Raw genomic sequence first — 19,950 nt, forward strand, 5'->3', positions numbered from 1 at the left:
AGAGCAGTGGGTGAGTAATAATGATCTTTAATTATGTTTTTTACTTGATTACTTCATCTCATCATTATAAGAACCCTATCAGAGAGGCATTGCCATGAATTGAAAAAATGAGGATGGTAGGGAAATAACAGAGGCACTATAGACAAACTATTTAATTTTGATGAGAAGTGGAATATTGGCTGGAGGAAGATGTGGGGCTCAGTGAGGCTTTTTGTTTGTGTATGGAAAATTGGGAAAGTATAAAGATAAAGGACATGATATATGGGTCAAGTTTCTTGTGGACATAGAATGTGGTGCAAAATTTAGGTAACCTCATCACCTTTGAGAGGAGGAGACAAACGCATATTTTTTATTATAAAGTTAGTAAAAAGAATATGGTTGTATGTGATAGGTTTGTGTTTGGTAGCAGGAATTTAAAGGAATTCCTGTATTTTCTAATTTCTATGTAAGGTACAGGACAAGGCGATCTGCTGAGAATGAAAGGAAATGAGGAGACCTCAGAGATCAGAGGAAAGAAGAGGTGTTTTGGAAGAGTTCTTGCAGTGGTGAGAATAAAGTAATGAGAAAAACAGAAGAGACTCAGTGTTATGGTATGCTGAAATTGATAACAATGAATATATAATGGCACAGTTAGGTCTTCCTTTGTTATTTTCTCCAGGAATGCTCAACAAGTGGTTGTAGGATGCAGAAGATGGCTCACTGCTCTCATCCTGAGTCAGAGACTAGGAGATATAAGATACCTGCCACTGTCTTTGTCAGTGGGACATACATATGTACATGCTATGATAAAACTCAGTACTGGTCATGAGAAGGCAAGAGCAGAAAGTGACCAGCCCTAACAGGGGACTGTTTCTTAGGGAAGGGGCCTTTCTTAGGGAAGGGACCTTTCTGTTGAATCCTTGGAAGACTTTGGAATTAGGATATATGTGAGGTGGAGGAGTACTCAGGACAAAGAAAGGCAAAGCTGTGTAAAAATATCTTGGTTTCAATAATCTACTCCAGCATTCTGAATAATGTAGGAAAATGGTTCATAAATATTTCTTGCAAAATAATTATTAAAGTAGGGTTGCAAATTCACTTCACGTTGTTTAGTAATCTTGTATTGCCATCTTGTAATTGATACTATAACTAAATAGGGAGTCTAGGCCAATTTATTCAAGACATTACAGTCTAGTATCAAGCAATAACTAGCATCTTGATATGATTAACAAATAAGGTTTTACTGTGCTCACAGAGCCCCAGCCCCACAAATCAAACAAAAAAATTTAAAAAACTATATTTCTCTGCATATGCAGGGATTTTACTTCCTAGTGTTAGGTTAGTGCTGAGCATATCAGTATTGTACTTTTATATGATGATTCCTATTACCAAAAGCCATTATGATAAAGGGTATCAGTTATGTTGTCTGGAAAATGGTCATACAAGTGATAAAGGTAACAGAGAGAAAGTAAAATAATTTTCAATGGATATTAAGTTATATTTGCAAACAGAGAAGTTGTGAGATCATATCTGAAATATTTTCATCTATGTAGTTTCTAATGTATCCTATATTTTCACACTTATGTTTTCTTCTTTTATGAACAGTGAGACTAGATCACATTTATTGTTAGTATTTAGAGAATACTTTTAAGTGTTTTATCAGAAAGTTAATGGCCTTTAAATGTAAATGACACAGAGTTTCTTTTACTTTATACTTTTTAAATTGTTTGTTCTATTTATTTAAACAAAGACAGTTCACCCATTTTTCCCCTGCCACCTCTGGCAGCCACTAGTCACTAATCAGTTCTCTGTAACTATGAGTATACAGATATCTATCTATCTCTCTAGATTGCATACATGAGATATTGCATGGTATTTGTCTTTGTCCGACATATTTCACTTAGCATAATGCCTTCAGGATCTATCCTTGTTTTCACATGTGACTGAATATTCCTCTGTGTGACTGTGTGTGTGTGTGTGTGCGCGCGTCTGTGTATGATGGGAACTTACGTTGTTTCCATATCTTGGCCATTATAGATAATGCTGCATTGAATATGGGGGCTGGATTTTGAAATAGTGTTCTTGTTTTCTTTGGATAAATATCCAGAAGTAGAATTGCTGGGTAATAGGATAACTTTTTTTTTTTTTTTTTTTAGAAATTTATTCCTTACTGTTTTTAATAGTGGCCGCTTCAATTAACATTCCCATCAGCAGTGCTCAAGGGTTCCTTTTTCCTTTTTATCTCCACATCCTTGCCAAAAGTTATTTCTAGTCTTTTTGATAATAGCCATTTTAACAGATATGAAGCAATATCTTACTGTGCATTCTTTTTAAGTTTTTATTTAAATTCCAATTAGTTAACATACAGTGTAATATTAGTTTCAGGTGTACAATATAATGATTCAACACTTGCATAAACAATACCTGGTGCTCATGACAACAAGTGCACTCCTTAGTCCCCATCACCTATTTTCCCCATCTCCCACCACCTCCCCTCTGTTAGCCTCCAGTTTGTTTTCTATAGTTAAGAGTCTGTTTCTTGGTTTACATCTCTCTCTCTTTTTCATTTTGTACTTTTTAATGTTTCTTAAATTCCACATGAGTGATAACATATGGTATTTGTCTTTCCCTGACTGACTTATTTCTCTTAGCATTATACTCCCTAGCTCTATCCATGTCCTCACAAATGGCAAGATTTCATTCTTGTTTATGGCTGACTAATATTCCATTGTATATATGGAATAATACATATATGTATACATACTACATCTTCTTGATCCATCATCAGTCAGTGGACACTGGGGCTGTTTCCATAATGTGGCTATTACGGAATAGATAAAGCTGCTATAAACTATTAACATTGGGGAGCATATATCCTGTTGAATTTGTATTTTTGTATTCTTTAGGTAAATACCTCAGAGTGCAATGGCTGGATCATAAGGTAGTTCTATTTTTAACTTTTTGAGGAACCTCCATACTGTTTTCCACAGTGGCTGCACCAGTTTGCATTCCCACCAACAGTGCAAGTGGGCTCTCCTTTTCCCACCTCCTTGCCAAAATCTGTTGTTTCCTATGTTGTTAGTTTTAGCCATTCTGACTAATGTGAGGTGATATCTCATTGTAGTTTTCATTTGTATTTCCCTGATAATGTGTGATGTTGAGCATCTTTTCTTGTGGCTAGTGGCCATATGGATGTCTTCTTTGGCAAAATGTCTATTCATGACTTCTGCCCATTTTTTATCTATATTATTTGTCTTTTGAGTGTTGAGTTTTATAAGTTCTTTATATATCTTGGATACTAACCCTTTACTGGATATGTCATTTACAAATATCTTCTCCCATTCTGTAGATTGCCTTTTAGTTTTGTTGATTGTTTCCTTTGGGTACAGAGCTTTTTATTTTCATGAAGTCCCAATAGTTTATTTTTGCTTTTGTTTCCCTTATCTTGGGAGACATACCTAGAAATAAATTGCTACGTTTGATATCAAAGAGGTTGCTACCTGTATTCTTTGCTAGGATTTTGAGGATTTTCTGTATCACATTCACCTCTTTAATCCACTTTGAATTTATTTTTGTATATGGCCTAAGAAAGTGATCCAGTTTCATTCTTTTGCATGTTGCTGTCAAGTTTTCCCAGCACTATTTGTTTTTTTTCTCATTGGATATTCTTTCCTGCTTTGTTGAAGATTAATTTCTTGAATTAAGTAAAGTTGCAAGATACAAAATAAATGTACGGAAGTCTGTTGCATTTCTATACACCAATAATGAAGCAGCAGAAAGAGAAATTAATGAATCAGTCCCATTTACAATTGCACCCAAAATAATAAGATACCTGAAAATGAACCTAATCATAGAGGTAAAAGTCCTATACTCTGGAAACTAGAGTCTTTTCCTCATTGGATATTCTTTCCTGCTTTGTTGAAGATTAATTGACCATACAGTTGTGTGCCCATTTCTGGGTTTTCTAATCTGTTCTATTGATCTATGTGTCTGTTTTTGAGTCCGTACCATTGGGTTTCGATAACTACAGCTTTGTAATATAATTTGAAGCCCAGAATTGTGATGCTTCCAGCTTTGCTTTTCTTTCTCAAGGTTATTTTGACCGTTCAGGGTCTTTTGTGGTTCTATACAAATTTAGAATTGTTTTGTTCAAACTCTGTGAAAAATGCTGATAGTATTTTGATAGGATTTGCATTAAGTGTGTAGATTACTTTGGATACTAGACATTTTAACAATATTTGCTTTTCCAGCCCATGAATATGGAATATCTTACCATCTCTTTGTGTCATCCTCAATTTCTTTCACTAGCATTTTAGTTTCCAGAGTACAGGTCTTTTACCTCTATGGTTAGGTTCATTTTTAGGTATCTTATTGTTTTGGATGCAATTGTAAATGGGACTGATTCATTAATTTCTCTTTCGGCTGCTTCATTATTGGTGTATAGAAATGCAATAGACTTTTGTACATTTATTTTGTATCTTGTTACTTTACTTAATTTGTGTATCAGTTCAAGCCAGGTTTCTTTTTGTTTTCTTTTTGGGGTTTTGTTTTTTTTGTTGCTGTTGTTTGGTGAAGTCTTTCTAGTTGTCTATATAGAGTATCATATCATCTGCAATTAGTGAAAGTTTGACTTTCTCCTTTCTGATTTGGATGCTTTTTATTTCTTTGTGTTGTCTAATTGCTATGGCTAGGACTTCCAGTACTATGTTAAATAACAGTGGTGAGAGTGGACATCCTTGTCTTGTTCCTAACCATAGAAGAAAATTTCTCAGTTTTTCCCCAGAGGATGATATTAGTAGTGGGTGTTTTATATATGGCCTTTATTATGTTAAGGTATGCTTCTTCTAAACCTACTTTGTTGACTTTTTTTTAAATCATGAATGCATGTTGTACTTTGTCAAATGCTTTTTCTCTATCCACTGCAAAGATCATATGGTTCTTATCCTTTCTTTTGTTAATGTGGTATATATCATGTTGATTGAGTTGTGAATATTATAGCCACCTCTGAAGTCCAGGAATAAATCCCACTTGATCATGGTGAATGATTATTTTAATGTACTGTTGGATTTAGTTTTTTGAGAATTTTTGCATCCATGTTCATCAGGGATATTGGCCTGTAGTTCTCTTTATTAGTGGAATCTTTACCTAGTTTTTTGTGACAGGGTAATGCTGGCCTCACAGAATAAATTTAGAATTTTTCCTTCTCCCTTCTATTTTTTGGAATAGTTTGAGAATAGGTATTAAGTCTTCTTTAAATGTTTGGTAGAATTCACCACTGAAGCTAGGACAAGAGTCCTGGACTTTTGTTTGTTAAGAGATTTTGATTACTGATTCAATTAATTTGCTGGTTATGGGTCTGCTTAAGTTGTTTATTCCTTTTGTTTCAGTTTTGATAGTTTATATGTTTCTAGGAATTTGTCCATTTCTTCCAGGTTGTCCAATTTGTTAGCCTATAGTTAATTCCCCATAATATTATCTTACAATTATTTGTATTTTGTGGTATTGGTTGCCTTTTCCCTTCTCTCCTTTGTGATTTTATTTATTTGGGTTCTTTCTCTTTTCTTTTTGAAAGTCTGGCTAGGGGTTCATCAATTTTATCCAATCTCTTCAAAAAACCATTTCTTGGTTTCATTGATCTGTTCTATTTTTTTAGTTTATATTTTATTTATGCTCTAATCTTTATTATTTCCTTCCTTCTTCTGGCTTTAGGTTTTGTTTATTGTTCTTTCTCTAGCTCTTTTAGGCATAAGATTAATTTGTTTATTTTATATTTTTCTTGCTTCTTGAGGTAGGCCTGTATATCTAAATACTTCCCTCTTGGGACTGCTTTTGCTGCATCCCAAAGGTTTTGGACTGTTGTGTTTTCATTTCCATTTGTTTTTATGTTTTTTTATTTCTTGTTTCATTTCCTGGTTGAACTATTCGTTGTTTAGTAGCATGTTGTTTCACTTCCATATATTTGTGGTCTTGACAGATTTTTTTTTCCTTGTGGTTGACTTCTAGTTTCATATTGTGGTAGTCAGAAAAGGTGCATGGTATGATGCCATTCTTCTTGTATTTGTTGAGGCCTGATTTGTGATCTAATATGTGATCTATTTTGGAGAATGTTTCATGTTCATTTGAAAAGAATGTGTATTCTGCTCTTTTAGGATGGAATATACTGCATATGTGTTAAGTACATCTGGTCCAGTGTTTCATTTAGAGCCTATTTCCTTGTTTATTTTCTTTTTAGATTATCTATTGATATAAGTGGGATGTTAAAGTTCTCTACTGTCATTGTGTTATCAATTAGTTCCTTTATGTTTGTTATTAATTGTTTTATTTATTTGGATAGTCTTATGTTGGGTGCATCAATACTTAAAATTGTTATATCTTCTTGTTGGATTGTCCCTTTTATGATTATATAATGCCCTTCTTGGTCTCTTTTTATAGTCCTTGTTTTGAAGTCTCATTTGTCTAATATATAAATATTGCTACTCTGACTTTCTTTTCACATCCATTTGTGTGATAAATGTTTCTTCATTCCCTCATTTTCAGTCTTCAGGTATCTTTAGGTCAAAAATCAGTCTCTGGTGGGAAGCATACAGATGGATCTTCTTTTGTTTATCCATTCTGATACCCTATGTCCTTTGATTGAAGCATTTTATCTATTTATGTTCAAAGTAATTACTGACAAATATGTATTTATTGCCATTATTTGTTTTGTCATTGTGTCGAGAGATTTTCTCTGATCCTTTCTTGTCTTATGACTTTTGGTCTTGTGCACTCAAAATATCCTATAATATTTCTTGTGGGGCTGGTTTAATGGTCATGAACTCCTTTATTTTTATTTGTCTGGGAAATTCTTGATATCTTATTCTATTCTGAATGATAGCCTTGCTGTATAGAATTTTTTTGTTGTAGATTTTTCCCATTCATCACTTTGAATATATCATGTCATTTTCTTCTGGCTTGCCACATTTCTGTTGAGAAATTTCCAGCTATGGAAATTGGATTTTCCCTTGTAAGTTAAGGACTTCCTTTGTCTTGCTGTTTTCAAGATTTTTTTTATCATTGTATTTTGCAAATTTAATTATGATATGTCTTGGTGTTGGCCTGATTTTACTGATTTTGGTGGGAGTTCTCTGTGCCTCCTGAATCTGGGTATCTTATTCCTTTCCGAGATTAGGAAAGTTTTCTGCTATTACTTCCTCAAATAAATATTCTGCCCCTTGTTCTTTCTTTCTCCCCCTTTCTTCTTTGGGACTTATAGAGTATGAATGTTATTACATTTGATGAAATCATTGAATTCCCTAAGTCTCTTCTTGTGTGGCATAATTATTCTTTCTTTTGTTTGCTTCATTATTTTCTATTATTTTGTATTCTAGGTCACTGATTTATTCCTTTCCTTCTTTTAGCCTGCTGTTCATTGCACCCAGCCTGTTTCTAATCTTGTTTAATGCATTCTTCAACTCTGATTATTTTTTTACCTCTTTTATGTCCATGATAATAGCTTCACTGATGTCTTCTATTCTTTTCTGAAGCCAAGTGAACATTCCTATGATTGTTGCTTTAAATTCTCTGTGAAGCACATTACTTATATCAGTTTTACTTAGAGTTTTAGCCATGGCCTTGTCTTGATCTTTCATTAGGGATAGATACCTCCATCTTGGCATTTTGTCTAAGTCTCTGCCTTCTCCTCTTAGAAAATCCAGTTATGTCTTCTGCTCTTGAAAGTTAATGGCCTTATGAAGAAGATATTAAGTAGTGCCCAAGGCCTGGTGCTTCAGAGAGTGTCTCTGGTGTGTGCTGTGTGCATTCTGTTGTTGTGTTTTGGCTGCTCTGTACTTCAAGTCAGGCATCTGCAGAAGCTCTCCTTGCCTGCTGTGAGCAGTGTTTGATCCCTGGCCTGAATATATGCTCTGTTCTGCTTATGAAATGAGACCTGACACCAATTCCACCAGAACTGAGGCCCTGCAGAACTCTCTGGTTGGGAGACATTGTATGGGCAGGGGATATGTTGGTGTTAGAGGGGAGGGGCCCTCTGTGCTGAGGAGGCAAGCTTGCCTGAAAAAGGCAATATGCCAGAACATGGGTGGGGGAAGGAGGTGGAGCTTGGTGTATGCAAATTAGACAGCCAGTGTCAGTGCTGTGCTTCTCACTGGTGGCTCTGTGTTTATTCTGAGTGATGGGGAAGGAAATGGTACCAACCAATTCCTTTGTTCCTCGAGAGGCGTTTTTATGAACATTGCCTCTCAGGGACACACTCCAAGAGAAACAAACAATCCATCACCTCCACCACCACCACCCCTGTCCGAGGCATTCCCCAGATTATTTCCACACTGTCCACCCCCAGGTTGTTTCCTTGCCCTGTCTCTAAGAACAGTGCAATACACTCTGAGTTCTATTGCAGTCAAGCCTGCTGAGGGCCGCCTGGGTGGCTTAGTGGTTAAGCATCTGCCTTCCGCTCAGGGCATGATCCTGGAGTCTTGAGATCAAGTCCCACATTGAGCTCCCTGCATGGAACCTGCTTCTCCCTCTGCCTGTGTCTCTGCCTCTCTCTGTGTGTCTCTCATGAATAAATAAATAAAATCTTAAAAAAAAAAAAAACTCTGCTAAAATTTAAAACTCCAGGCTTTAAGCCCTGCTGGTTGCAAGAATCATTGTGATTTTGATTTGAATTTCCTTGATGACTAATGACATCATATTTTCAAGCAACTGTTTTCTTTAGAAAAATATCTACTTTACCACCCATTTTAAAAGGATTGAGTGGGTTTTTTCATTATTGAGTCATATTCGTTTTTATGTATTTTAGTTATTACCCCCTTATCAGATATATGATTTGCAAATATTTTCTTCCATTCAGTAGGTCGCCTTTTCAGTTTAATGATAGTTTTGGCTGTGTGAAATTTTTTTAGTTTGATGTAGTTCCACCTGTTTATTTTTGCTTTTGTTGCTTTTGCTGTAGGTGTCACATTCAAAAAAGCATTGCCAAGACCTATGTCAGGGTGTTTACTGAATATTTTTTTCTTGTAGGAGTTTTATGGTTCAGGCTTTATGTTCAAGAATTTAATTCATTTAGAGTTAATTTTTTTGTATGATATAAAATAGAAATCCAATATCTTTTGCATGTGGCTATCCAAGTTTCCCAACACCATTTATTGAAGAGGCTGTCCTTTTCTCATTGTTCTTTCCCTTGATATATGTGTCTGTTTTTATGACAAAACTATGCTGTTTTAATTGCCAAAGTTTTGTGATATAGATTGAAATCAGGGAGCTTAATAACTCCAGCTTTGCTCTTCTTTCTCAAGATTGTTTTGGCTAGTCTGACTTTTATGATTCCATATAAGTTTTAGGGTTGTTTGTTTTAGTTCTGTGAAAAATGCCATTGGAATTTTGATAGGGATTACAGTATATCTATAGATTGCTTGGTGTAATATGAACATTTTAATAGTAATAATTCCTACCCATTTTTTGTGATGTATTTTCATTTATTTGTGTCTTACACCATTATCAAAGTCTTGAAGTTTTCAATATACAGGTCTTAATTTGACAGGTATTATATTCTTTGTAATGTAATTGTAAGCAAGATTGTTTTCTTAATTTCTCTATCGGATAATTCATAATTACTGTATAAAAGCACATGTTTTTGTGTATTGATTTTGTTACTTGCAATTTAATTTCTTTAGTTTAACAGTTTTTTGATGTGGTCCTTAGGATTTCCTACATATAATATTATGCCATCTGCAAATGGTGACTGATTTACTTCTTCCTTTCAAATCTGGATACCTTTTTATTTCTCTTTCTTGCCTAATATCTCTGGCTGGATCCTCTAATACTATTGAATAAAAGTGATATAGTAGAAGGAAGGAAATAACAAAAGTCACAGCTGAAATAAATGAAATAAAGACTGAAAAGACAATTAAAAAAATCAATGAAACTAAGGGCTGGTTCTTTGAAAAGATAAAGAAAATTTTCGTATATTTGCCTAGACTCACCAAAAAAAGGTCTCAAATACAATCAGAAATGAAAGAGGAGATATTACAATTGATGCCAAATAAATACCAAAGATCGTAAGAGACCACTATGAATAGTTATGTACTAACAAATTGGACAACCTAGAAGAAATGGATAAGTTCCTAGAAACATACAACCTATCAAGACTGGATCATGATGAATAGAAAATCCAAATAGATCAATTACTGTAAAAAGATTGAATTACTTATCTAAAACTTTCCAACAAATACGACTTCAGAACCAGATGGCTGGCAGCACCAGTGGCACAGCAGTTTAGTGCTGCCTGCAGCCCAGGGCGTGATCCTGGAGACCCTGGATGGAGTCCCACGTCAGGCTCTCTGTATGATGCCTGCTTCTCCATCTGCCTGTGTCTCTGCCTCTCTCTCTCTCTGTCTCTATGAATAAATAAATAAAATCTTAAAAAAAAAAAAAAGAACCAGATGGCTTCAGGGGGTGGGGCAAGATAGTGGAGGAATAGGATCCCCAAGTCTACTGTCCCCACCAACTTACCTAGATAACTTTCAAATCATCCTGAAAACCTATGAATTCGACCTGAGATTTAAAGAGAGAACAGCTGGAACGCTACAGAGAGAAGGGTTTTCACTTCTAACAAGGTAGGAAGATGGAAAAAAGTAAAAATGAATCAAGTCGGGGAGGGGCCCTGTGAGGAGCGGGGCTAAGGTCCCGGGGCCAGAGCCTCCAGGACAGGAAAGCCCAGCCCCAGAGAAGTGGGAACTTTAAAAATCCACACCAGATTCTTCCAGGATGGAAAGGTGCTTAGCAGGGAAACCAGGCAGAACCACAGGAGGGGCAGTGGGGCCTCCAGGTTCCTGAGGTCACTAACAGAGGAAGTATGCCCTGGAGGAGAGTATGCTACAGACTGTAGGCAGAGCTCGGTAAAGGGCTGGAGCCCACCTGGTGGGGCCTCGAGGAGGAACTCAGGGGATGGCTCTGGGCGAGGGGGGTGCACCCTGCTGCCTTAAGAAGCCGGGACCCTGGGAGCACGATTCCAGCAGCACAGGCCCAGGATCCGAGGGTGCTGGGGGTCACAGCCCAGGATCCTGTGGTCCCAGCAGAGGTAGGGAGAGCACAGGACAGGGAGGACACTCCTGCAGCCAGGCACCCCTGAGCTGTGCAGATCAGCGTCCCCCACTCCCAGGAAGCACCTCAGCCAGTGCAGACTAGGAGACTGTGGTAGTTACTGGGGGAGCTGAGGCCAGACCTGGAGAGCTGGCTGCTGCCAGTGTTGTTGTTCCTCCTTGTGTCACAATGTGCCTGGGATCAAGTGGGACCACCACTGAACCATGCAGACACCTGAGAATCAGCACAGTAAGTCCCTTCCCCAGAAGACCAGCTGGAAGGACAGGGGAAGAGCAAGTTCTTGGCCAAGCAAAACTGGAAAGCTCCAGGGGAAGTGGAGGGATTTACACTATAAAGAACCAGAGGATACCCCTCCTTGATTTTGTTTTGTTTTGTTTTGTTTTTGGTTCTTTTCCTTTTTTTTTTTCTTTTTCTTCCTTTTTCCAATACAATTCGTTCTTAGCCACTCTGCACTGAGCAAAATGACTAGAAAGAAGAACTCACCACAAAAGAAAGAATCAGAAACAATACTCTCTGCCACAGAGTTACAGAATTTGGATTACAATTTGATGTCAGAAAGTCAATTTAGAAGCACAATTATAAAGCTACTGGTGGCTCTGGGGAAAAGCATAAAGGATTCAAGAGACTTCATGACTGCAGAATTTAGATCTGATCAGGCTGAAATAAAAAAATCGATGAAATGAGATGCAATCCAAACTGGAGGTCCTAACGATGAGGGTTAATGAGGTAGAAGAATGAGTGGGTGACATAGAAGACAAGTTGATGACAAGGAAGGAAGCTGAGGCAAAAAAAGAAAAAAATTAAAAGACCATGAGGAAAGATTAAGGGAAATAAATGACAGCCTCAGAAGGAAAAATTTACATATAATTGGGGTTCCAGAGGGTGCCAAGAGGGACAGAGGGCCAGAAAAAAATATTTGAATGAATCATAGCTGAGAACTTCCCTAATTGGGGAGGGAAGCAGGCATTCAGATCCAGGAGATTGAGAGGTTCCCCCCCCAAAAAAAATCAATAAAAACTGTTCACACCTCGACATTCAAAAGTGAAACTTCCAAATTTCAAAGATAAAGAGAAAATCCTTAAAGCAGCAAGAGACAAGAGATCCCTAACTTATATGGGGAAAAATATTAGATTAACGGCAGACCTCTCCACAGAGACCTGGCAGGCCAGAAAGGGCTGGCAGGATATATTCAGGGTCCTAAATGAGAAGAACATGCAGCCAAGAATACTTTATCCAGCAAGGCCCTCATTCACAATAGAAGGAGAAATAAAGAGCTTCCAAGATAGGCAGAAACTGAAAGAATATATGACCACTAAATCAGCACTGTAATAAATATTAAGGGGGACTCTGTAAAAGAAAGAGGAAGCCCAAAGAAATAACCCACAAAAACAGGGACTGAAATAGGTATTACAATGACACTAAATTCATATCTTTCAGATTCATATCTTTCAATATCTTTCATATTGACCGTGAATGGGCTGAATGATCCCATCAAAAGGTGCAGGGTTTCAGACTGGATAAAAAAGCAAGACCCATCATTTTGCTGCCTACAAGAGACTCGTTTTAGACCTAAGGACACCTCCAGCCTGAAAATGAAAGGTTGGAGAACCATTTTCCATTAAAATGCTCCTCAAAAGAAAGCAGGGGTAGTAATCCTCATATCAGATAAATTAAAGTTTATTCCAAAGACTGTAGTAAGAGATGAAGAGGGATCTATCCAAGAAAAGGACTTAAGAATCATGAATATTTATGCCCCTAATGTGGGAGCTGCCAAGTATATCAATCAATTAATAACCAAAGTAAGACATACTTAGATAATAATATATTAATACTGGGAGACTTTAACATGGTGTTCTCTGCAAATGACAGATATTCTAAGCACAACATCTCCAAAGAAGCAAGAGTTTTAAATGATACACTGGACCAGATGGATTTCACAGTTATTTACAGAACTTTACCTCCAAATGCAACTGAATACACATTCTTCTCAAGTGCACATGTAATTTTCTCCAGAATAGACCACATACTGGGTCACAAATCAGGTCTTAAGTGATACCAAAAGATTGGGATTGTCTCTGCATATTTTCAGACCATAATGGTTTGAAACTTAAACTCAATCACAAAAAAGAAATTTGGAAGAAACTCAAACACATGGAGGTTAAAGAGCATCCTGCTAAAAGATGAATGGGTAAACCAGGAAATTAGAGAAAAATTAAAAAGATTGATGGAAACTATGAAAATGAAGATACAACTGTTCAAAATCTTTGGGATACACCAAAAGCATTCCTTAGAGGGAAATGCATCTCAATACAAGCATCCCTCAAAAAACTGGAAAGAACTCAAATACACAAACTTACCTTGCACCTAAAGGAACTGGAGAAAGAACAGCCAATAAAACCTACATCAAGCAGAAGAAGAGACTTAAGAAAGATTCAAGCAGAACTCAATAAAATAGAGACCAGAGAACTGTAGAACAGATCAACAAAACCAGGAGTTGGTTCTTTGAAAGAATTAATAAGATAGGTAAACCATTAGCTAGCCTTATTTAAAAAAAAAAGACTCGAATTAATAAAATCATGAATGAAAAAGGAGAGATCACCACCAATACCAAGGAGATACAAACCATTTTAAAAACTTATTATGAGCAGCTATATGCCAATAAATTAGACAATCTAGAGGAAATGGACGCATTTCTGGAAAACCACAAACTACCAAAACTGGATACAAAGAAATAGAAAACCTGAACAGGCCAATAACCAGGGAGGAAATGGAAGCAGTCATCAAAAACCTCCCAAGACACAAAAGTCCAGGGCCAGATGGCTTCCCAGGGGAATTCTATCAAACGTTTAAAGAAGAAACCATACCTATTCTACTAAAGCTGTTCTGAGAGATAGAAAGGGATGGAGTACTTCCAAACTCATTCTATGAGGCCAGCACCACCTTAATTCCAAAACCAGACAAACACCCCACCAAAAAGGAGAATTATAGACCAATATCCTTGATGAACACAGATGCAAAAATTCTCAACAAGATGCTAGCCAATAGGATCCAACAGTACATTAAGAAGATTATTCACCGACCAGGTGGGATGCAGGGATGGAGGTTGGTTCAACACGTGTAAAGCAACCAACAGTCATATCAACAAGAGAAAAAACAAGAACCATATGATCCTCTCATTAGATGCAGAGAAAGCATTTGACAAAATACAGCATCAATTCCTGATCAAAGCTCTTCAGAGTGTAGGGATAAAGGGAACATTCTTCAGCATCTTAAAAGCCATCTACAAAAAGCCCACAGCAAATATCATTCTCAATGGGGAAACACTGGGAGCCTTTCCCCTAAGATCAGGAACATGACAAGGATGTCCACTCTCACCACTGCTATTCAACATAATACTAGAAGTCCTAGCCTCAGCAATCAGGCAACAAATGAAATAAAAGGCATTCAAATTGGCAAAGAAGAAGTCAAACTTTCCCTCTTGGCAGATGATATGATACTACACATAGAAAACCCAAAAGATTCCACCCTGAGATTGCTAGAACTCATACAGCATTTCGGCAGTGTTGAGGATACAAAAATCAATGCCCAGAAGTCAGTTGCACTTTTATATACTAACAATGAGACTGAAGAAAGAGAAATTAAGGAGTGACTCCAATTTACAATTGCACCCAAAAGCATAAGATACCTAGGAATAAACCTAACCAAAGAGGCAAAGGATCTATACCCTACAAACTACAGAACACTTCTGAAAGAAATTGAGGAAAACACAAAGAGATGGAAAAATATTCCATGCTCATGGATTGGAAGAATTAGTATTGTGAAAATGTCAATGCTACGCAGGGCAATTTACATGTTCAATGTAATTCCTATCAAAATACCACGGTTTTCTTCAGAGAGTTGGAACAAATCATCTTAAAATTTGTGTGGAATCAGAAGAAAACCCAAATATCCAGGGAATATTGAAAAAGAAAACCAGAGCCGGGGTCATCACATTGGCAAATTTCAGTTTGTACTACAAAGCTGTGGTCATCAAGACAATGTGGTACTGGCACAAAAACAGGCACATAGATCAGTGGAACAGAATAGAGAACCCAGAAATGGGCCCTTAAATCTATGGTCAATTAATATTCAACAAAGCAGGAAAGACTATTCACTGGAAAAAGGACAGTCTCTTCAATAAATGGTGCTGGAAAAATTGGACCTCCACATGCAGAAGAATGAAACTAGACCACTCTCTTTCACCATACACAAAGATAAACTCCAAATGGATGAAAGGTCTAACTGTGAGACAAGAATCTATCAAAATCCTAGAGAAGAACACAGGCAACACCCTCTTTGAACTTGGCCACAGTGAATTGTTACAAGATACATCCACAAACGCAAGGGAAACAAATCAAAAATGAATTATTGGTACTTAATCAAGATCAAAAGCTTCTTCACAGCCAAAGAAACAGTCAATAAAACTAAAAGACAACCTACAGTATGGGGGAAGTTATTTGTAAATGACCTATCAGTTAAAGGGCTAGTATCCAAGATCTATAAAGAACTCTTGAAACTCAACAACAAAGAAACAAACAATCCAATCATGACATGGGCCAAAGACATGAACAGAAATTTCACCAAGGAAAATATAGACATGGCCAACAAGCACACGAGGAAATGCTCCACATCACTTGCCATCAGGGAAATACAAATCAAAACCACAATGAGATACCACCTCACACCAGTGAGAATGGTGAAAATTAACAAGACAGGAAACAACAAAATGTTGGAGAGGATGTGGAGAAAGGGGAACCCTCTTGCACTGTTGGTGGGAATGTGAACTGGTGCAGCCACTCTGGAAAACTGTGTGGAGGTTCCTCAGAGTTAAAAATAGAACTGCCCTACGAGCAGCAGTTGCACTGCTGGGGATTTACCCCAAAGATACAGATGCAGTGAAATGCCAGGACACCTGCACCCCAATGTTTATAACAGCAATGTCCACAATATCCAAACTGTGGAAGGAGCCTCAGTGTCCATCGAAAGATGAATGGATAAAGAAGATGTGGTCTATATACACAATGGAATATTACTCAGCCATTAGAAATGACAAATACCCACCATTTGCTTAGACGTGGATAGAACTGGAGGGTATTATCCTGAGTGAAGTAAGTCAATTGGAGAAGGACAAACATTATATGGTTTCGTTCATATGGGGAACATAAAAAATAGTGAAAGGGATTAAAGGGGAAGGAGAGAAAATGAGTGGGAAATATCAGAGAGGGTGACAGAACATGAGAGACTCCAACTCTGGGAAACAAACAGGGGTAGTGGAAGGGGAGGTGGGCGGGGGGATGAGGTGACTGGGTGATGGGCACTGAGAGGAGCACTTGACAGGCTGAGCACTGGGTGTTATGCTATATGTTGGCAAATCGAACTCCAATAAAAACACATACAAAAAAAAAAAACCAAGAACCATATGTCTTCACTGGTAAATTCTATGAAACATTCAAAGAATAACAAATACTAGTGCATGTCAAACTCTTCCCCAAAAAAATAAAAGAAAGAAGAAAAAACCAACTAGAAGAGGAGGGAACTCTTCCAAGCTCTTTTTACAAAGCCAATACTACCCTGATACCAAAACCAAATATGCCACAAAGAAAGAAAATTATAGCTCAGTATCTCTGATGAACATAAATGCAAAAATCCTCAAAATATTAGCAAATCAAATTCAACAGAACATTAAATACATAAATTATGTTCAAGTGAGATTTACTTCAGGGACATGAATAATTGATTTCTAGTTTTTATACCATTGCTGGAAAGTTGCTTGATGTAATTCCAGTCCTTTCAAATTTATTAAGACATGCATTGTGGCCTAACATATGATCTATCTTGGGGGTATTCTATGTGTACTTAAGAAAAGTGTGTATTGTTGTTTTTAGATGGAATGTTTATAAATACTGTTAAGTCAATTTGGTTTAAGGTGTTGTTTAAGGCCATTGTTTCCTAATTACTTTTCTGTCTAGATGATCTATCCATTGATATTAATGTGTATTAAAGTCCTTTATTATTTTGTTGCTGTCATTTTCCCTCTTTAGGTGTATTAATATTTACTTTACATATTTATGTGATCCCATGTTGGGTACCTAAATATTTACAATTGTTATATCTTTTCGTTGGGTTGACACTTTTATCATTATGTAATGCCCTTTTTTCTTTAAGTACAGTATTTTGAAGTCTGTTTTTAACTTATGTAAGTATAGTGTAGATACTACAGATTCTTTTGTTTGTTTCCGTTTGCATGGAATATCTTTCTCCAATCCCTCACTTTCAGTCTGCATGTGTAGTAACACCTAAAGTGAGCATCATCTATAGGCCTTATATAGATAAGTCTTGCATTTTTATCCATTCAGCCACTCTGTCTTTTATGAAGAGTATGAATTTTGAAGTAAGGCAGTTAAGATACTAAATTGTAGCTCTACCACTGTTTAGTTTATGACTCTAGTCTCCTTGAGCTTCAGTTTTATCATCTGAGAATTCAATGAAATATCTATGTCATTGAATTTCTGTGAAGATAAAATGAAAATATCTGTAGGAAACCTAGTATAGTATTGTAGCAAGCACTTAATATGTGCTAGTTTTTCTTCCTCTTTAAAGGCAGATGGTTCAAAGAGCAAATACAATTGGCTATCTTTGTGAGTAATATGTTGGGATATCAAATTGTACCCATATCATCACCTGTTATAAAATAAATCTCCAAAAATTTGGAAGTATCACATTTTATTTTCCCTACTTCCAAAAATTGATTTATAGTACATTTAAATATCCTTTAAAATCCTCTTCCTGATGTTATGGAAGAAGGAGGGTATAATTCAGTAGAAAACTATGAGTATTTCTACAACTTTGAAGTAAAGTGGCAAGGACAAATGAATGGAGAATCTTTTACATTGTGAATCTATAACAAATATGGCCACAGATAATCTCTAAAGTAGCTTTTGATGCCACAATTTCATGGGCTATGAGAGAGAGAGCAAGGGAGGGAGAATATATGTATGTTACAGAGCCCTCATTAATTTTGCAATAAAGCCAGATCATACCAGGCAGAACCCATTTTCACTGATTACTTTGATATGATAATGGCTGTTTCAATTAATCTTTTGACTCAATTTAAGTAGAGAGTATTGGTCACCCAGAATTGTCATCTTTATATTCTAATGATATCATTTATTCTCTCATTGAATGATGAATTAGTGATATCCAAACTATTTCACAATCAGAGATACATCCTTGAAAAAGAGATAGGTGCTATTATAATTGTGAGTTCCATCCCTCTATTTCAAAATATCAGGCTCTATAGAACTTTAAAGTTTTAATTGAAGTATAATTAGCATACAATATTATATTAGTTTCAGTTGGACAATATCATGATTCAATAATTCTATACATTACTCAATGCTCATCACATTAAGTGTACTCTTAATCTCATCTATTTTACCCATCCCCTCACCCAACCTCCTCTGGCAATCACCAGCTTGTTCTCTGTACTTAAATTGTTTTTTGTTTTTCTCTTTTTTCTTTCTTTCTTTGTTTTGTTTCTGAAATTCTACCTATGAGTAAAATCATATGGTATTTGTCTTTCTCTGTCTATTTAAATCACTTTACATTATACCCTTCTAGGCCAATCCATGTTGCTACAAAGGGCAAAATCTCATTCTTTTTTTATAGCTGGATAATATACCATCATGTGTGTGTTTGTATGTGTGTGTATACTTCTTTATTCTTTATTCACCTGTGGATGGACACTGGGTTGCTTCCCTATCTTGGCTATTATAAATAATGCCGCAATAAACATAGGAGTGAATATATCCTTTCAAATTAATTTTTGTTTGCTTTGGGTAAATACCTAGTAATAGAATTACTGCATCATATGGTAACTCTACTTTTAATTTTTTTTAGGAACCTTCATACTGTTTTCCACAGTGGCTGTAATAGCTTGTATTCCACTAACAGTGCATGAGGGTTCCTTTCTCTCCACATCCTCACCAAAACTTGTTTTATCTTGTCTTTTTGATGGCAGCTGTTCAGACAGGTCTTTGTTAGCAGAAAGAGTATCGAATTGCAACCAATATCTGTATACTAATTTTTTATCCTATGACTTTACTGAATCTATTTATCGGTTATTGTAGTTTTGGTGGAAACTTTAGGGTATTCTATGTATAGTATCCTATCATCTGCAAATAATGAAAGTTTTATTTCTTCCTTACCAATCTGAATACCTTTTATTCCTTTTACTTGTCTGATTGCTGTGGCTAAGACTTCCAGTATAATGCTGAATAAAAGCAATGAGAGTAGACATTCTTGACTTGTTCCTGATCTTAGAGAGAATCTCAGTTTTTCATCATTGAGAATAATGTTAGCTGTGGGTTTTTCATAGATGGCCTTTATTATGTTAAGGTATGTTCCCTCTAAGCTACTTTTTTGAGGGTTTTTATTATGAATGTATGTTGTGCTTTGTCAGGTACTTTTTCTGCATCTATTGAGGTAATCATATAGTTTTCATGCTTTCACTTGGTAATGTGATATATCACATTGAGTGATTTACAAATACTGAACAACTTGTGCATCCCTGTAATCCCACCTGATCATAGTGAGTGATTTTTGAAAATGTATTGTTATACTCAATTTGTTAATATTTTTGTTAGAATTGTTGCATCTTTGTTCATCAGAGATTAAACCGTAGTTTGTTGTTGTTCTAGTGTTCTTATCTGTTTTTTCTATCATGTTATGGCCTCATAACATGATTTTGAAGCTTTTCTTCATCTTCTATTTCTTGAGATAATTTGAGAAAATAGGTATTATCTCTTAAGTGTTTGATAGAATTTATCAGTAAGC

Source organism: Vulpes lagopus, chromosome 1, assembly GCF_018345385.1.
Source record: "Vulpes lagopus strain Blue_001 chromosome 1, ASM1834538v1, whole genome shotgun sequence".
NCBI lineage: Eukaryota > Metazoa > Chordata > Mammalia > Carnivora > Canidae > Vulpes > Vulpes lagopus.